We start from the raw sequence: 4,329 nt of genomic DNA, 5'->3' as shown, positions 1-4,329 counted from the left end.
TCTTGCAGGAGTTTGTGACTGTTCGACCTCGTCATCCCCTGGGGCGCTCTGGTGAACAGATGTTCTCCCAGATCCTGGTGGTCATATGAGCTAGAAAATATGGGTAATATGCCTGATATTATCTGCTACAGAAAGGAAATACAGTAAAAGCTGTGTTAACCGGTGTGAATGGGGTAAAGGGGGTGTGGGGTACCTAAAAATTCCAGCTATCTTAGGCAGGGGTTTTCAACCTTTTTCACAACCCCTGAGGAATGGAGGGGAAAGGAGGAGATGGCAGTAGCCACGTGTGGAGTGGCAACAGCACAGGGTGGTGGGTGGCAGTGGTGGCCACCACATGCAAACTTTCCCTCCTCCACCCCGTAGCTGGCCAGAAATTCTGGTTACTAAAGTATTCTGAACAGCAGAATGCCGGTTAACACAGCTTTTACTATGCCTTTTACCCTAATCTGGATATATAATGGCTTGGCCTATTTTTTCACAAGCACCAGGTGACTTGAGAAGCTAAGGAAGTGCTGAGCCACTTCCTTCAGTAATACAAGTGTTGTTATTTTCAGGGTAGCAGTGTTAGTTTATGTGGCTATATGCATTGTCTATAGATGGGAGATGGGAGTGCACATTTCTGGGGACCTTACATACCAGGATATTTAAAGAAATATGCTTGTGCATATGTCAAGACTATGCATGCATGTATGTGGAAGAATACTTTTGTAATTAAGGCAGTTAGGAATTAACCAGGTCCCACTGTACCTTGCCTCTAAACATGGATTTGCAAGGATACCAGCTGTTCTGGAGGCTGGAACTTAACTGGAAGAAGTGAGTGAATGAATGAGTGGCTGACCCCCAGGTAGACCTCTTTTTTGCTGGTAGGATTAGCAGCTGGACGAATGACTCACTGGCTGGCTGTCATTGGAATGTCTGAATGCAGGAAGATATTGCGGCCATGCTTTGGACCAAGTCTGTTGAGAGCTGTTTGCTATTGCTTTATGAAAAAAGATTAAATGAAGATGGCAAGCTTTTATAAAAATCTGGCAAGTACAAATACTTATTTTAGATGCAGCTGTTTAAGGCAAGATACAAATGCCCTAAACAGCTTTAATAATTGCCAAATGCTTGGGGGTCCCAAGAGAAAAGTCTTAAAAAGACTTTAGCCAGCAGGAATGATGATAATAATAATAATAAAAAAGTACTGAGAGGTTGCATCTACATGTGCATTTTACTACATGTGTGTTGACTAATTAGCTCCACAGTAAAGCATCACAGTCTATACATACATCAGTATTAGGGGGTAGTAAATAAATTAACTCTGCCATAGATTAGTACTGTTGGGGACAACACTGTTCTATGGCAGAGTAATTTACTACACTGAAACACGTGTGTAGATGGTGGCTGGGGCATGCGGGTGTTAAAGCAGTGTAGTCCTGCACTGTAGCACCCTCATGCCCTAGCCAGTCCCTCCACCACCCAGTGCTGCTACTTGGAGTCCAGGGCTGACCCCCCGGGCAACCTGCCAGCCTGGGGCTGCTCTGGCCTGGCTCAGTGTGCTGCGGTTCCTCACTAATACAATGTGTAGATACACCCAGTAAGGGAGAAAATCCCATGGAAGCAGAAGCTAACGTACAGCTTTTGCACTCTACCACATTGTTCTAAAGCCCAAGAAATCTGGGGGAAGGCCTTCCATTGGTTTCAACTGGCTGAAGCTCAGAGAAGTTCACAGAGAGAGGTAGCAGATCTAACTGCTACCACCTCCATGTTACCCACCTATGGGGACTCTGGTCCATTAACCCACCCGGACATCCTGTTCCTTCTTGCTGAGAATTTCTTTGAAGCGCTGTTCTGGGGGCTCAGGAGTTATGAGGAACTCTAGTTGGGGGTATGAATGAGTCTTGTTTGTTGCTGCCCTTCGGACAGGAGATTAGGAGCACTTGAACGATCTTTGCCCCAAAATTTGACGCTTAGTTAGGAAAGAACCACAAGAATGGTGTGCTAGAGGCATTCCCAGTTGCTAGCTTGTTCTGAATCCTCTCCTTCCTGCTTGTCTCCCAGCAGCTGAATCTCCTGCTAGGCTGGCTACTGCAACTGTGATGAAGCTACTCTTGGATCCAGCTGATCATTCCTGTTTCCTAGATGTTTTCTACTCTGTTTTTCCCCTGTTCCCATTGGCTGTCACCAGGTCCATCCAGGTTAGATCCTGTTCAATATGGGGCCAGATTATGGGACTTTTCCTAAGTCTACTCCCCTACCCATATCCCTCTTCTTTGCAATCAGCTGCTCCTCCTTTCCTCTTATGTAACTTCTGTTCAATGCATCTGTCCATGAGGCTTAATTTAGACTGCTTTCAAGGGCTGAATTTCTTTACAGAGTTCAGACTTCATTTAGACCTTCTGCAATGTATGGTTCAGTCTCAGCCCACATTAGGATGGGTCTTATCCTAGACCCAACTTGCAGGAATGATATTTCAAAGATATCTGAATCAGCCAAGAACCTTACCTGGTTCCATATGGGCAGAGCTCCTTATGTGGAATGAATTTACATTAGGGCTGTACAAAATTTTGGCAGCTGTTTCATTTTGAAGGTATTTTGGGCCGTTTCGGCTCTTGAAACACTGAATCTGAATTAAAACAGAAGGCTCTGAAACATCTCTGAAATGAAATGAGGCATCCAAAATGTTTCACCAGGGCAGCATGGGGTGGGCAGCAGTGGCAAGGAGACCCCTGGTGTGGATCTTTGCTCCTTGTGGAGCCAAGTCACACAGCAGGGACCAGCAGGCTTGTTTGCCACTCTATGCTGCTTCCCTGCCCCGCGACCCGGCATGACAGGGATCAGCGATCTGCGCAGGGATCTCCTTGCCTGCATGGAGGACAGTGGCTCTTCCCCCTCCCCTGGTCGAGCCACCCACCACCCCATCCTGCTTCCCACTGGTGCCCCAAGACCCTGGCCCCAAACCCTGCCCAGCTGGGCAGTAGAGCTGTATGACGCTTGCAGCCCTTTTGAAACAGTTTTGGCTGAAACAAACAGGACAGTGATCCAAAACACCGAAACAAATCAGTGTCCTCTGAAATGGCCGAATCCAAATCAAAACACAGTCATTTTGCACAGACTTAATTTCCATGGATGAAAGCATGCTGAAACAAAAAACAAAACAAAACAAAAGAAAAGTAGATTGAAGACTACTACATGTATTAAAAATATTTGCACAACTCTGTAGATGACTGGGGAAAGAGTGATGAAGGGCGTAGGGAGGGCCAGCATTTCCTTTCCTTTCTTCCCAGTCTCTGCTTCCTCCTCCTCAAAAAAAAAAAAAAAAAGCCAAAAAAACCCTTTACATTCTTATTTCCAGTGTGCCCATTAAAAAGTCTGACAGGGTAGCACATGGAGGATCTTCAGGCTCATATTCCAAGCTCACAGGGCTAAGGGACAGCCTTTATAGCAACCAGGGGTCTTTATAGCAAAAGTACATTTCTCCTGTCTCCTTACCCCGCTTTAAGCAGATATTTACCCTGATGCCCAAGCTCGGGTCTTAGTTCCTGTTCTGGATGATAACATTAAGAACTCCTTACCTATTATATGAGTTAAAATGGACCACAAGACCAAAGTCTCTGCTGAGCAATTTTTTTTATGAAAACATGCTCAGTGCCAAACATAGACATGGGTGAAGGAATGATTCCCTCAGGTCACGAAGCTGCTGCAGCAGTAGCAAATTTGGCTGAAGTTACATGGAGGAGGTGGACATGCCTCTTCTTCCATATTATCATTCCCATCTGCCGTCTTCCCCCTCCACTTGTGCAGATGGGAAAGAAAACCGGACCTAACAGTCCAAATGTGCATGGTTATACACCCTGTAGGTCAACTCCAATGCCATTTAAAGTCAATGGGGGGCTTGTACTGAAACTGTTCTTTCACAAAGATGAGTCTTTCCTAAAGCTTTAATAAGTTTGAGAAGCACACAGTGCAAGAGTGCAAATCAGGATTAACTGCTGAGATTTATTTTTGTAAAGGTTAGTATTGCTGGCATATGACATGCTCATGCTGCGACAGTTTTGGAACATTAGTTGTAATATTTACTTTGCTTTTGTGAAGAATGTGTTAATTTAAACATGTCTTCTCCTAAGGTAAAGTGGAGTAATTGCATTTATTTTTTTTCCATTTTTTGTGATTCATTCCATTTAATTTCCTTCACAGAGTGTTTATTTTTAATGTGCGGAGAGAGTACAAAGACACAAGCACCAGTGAGGAGAAATAAATTCAGCAAAAAGCTTGGTGGCTGTTTTAATTGTATTGTGGATGAGAGATATTTACTTCCTGGTGAGTAAAAAATAACTACAACAGCAT

The 4,329-nt window shown here is 44.5% G+C and overlaps 1 long non-coding RNA gene across 1 annotated transcript in view; it reads right to left on the bottom strand.

The window, feature by feature from the left end:
- The window catches only part of LOC109319255, an 8,374-nt gene extending 5,484 nt beyond the window's left edge, over positions 1 to 2,890 (bottom strand). Inside the window, exon 1 of the long non-coding RNA XR_002103438.1 lies at positions 2,779 to 2,890. This is a non-coding gene — a long non-coding RNA (uncharacterized LOC109319255). The remainder of the gene's footprint in view (positions 1 to 2,778) is intronic.
- Positions 2,891 to 4,329: the final 1,439 nt, after the last annotated feature.

Source organism: Crocodylus porosus, unplaced genomic scaffold (genome assembly GCF_001723895.1).
Source record: "Crocodylus porosus isolate Cpor-Errol unplaced genomic scaffold, CroPor_comp1, whole genome shotgun sequence".
NCBI lineage: Eukaryota > Metazoa > Chordata > Crocodylia > Crocodylidae > Crocodylus > Crocodylus porosus.
Note: the sequence above shows the minus strand (reverse complement) of the source record. Positions and strands in the feature narration are given on the sequence as shown.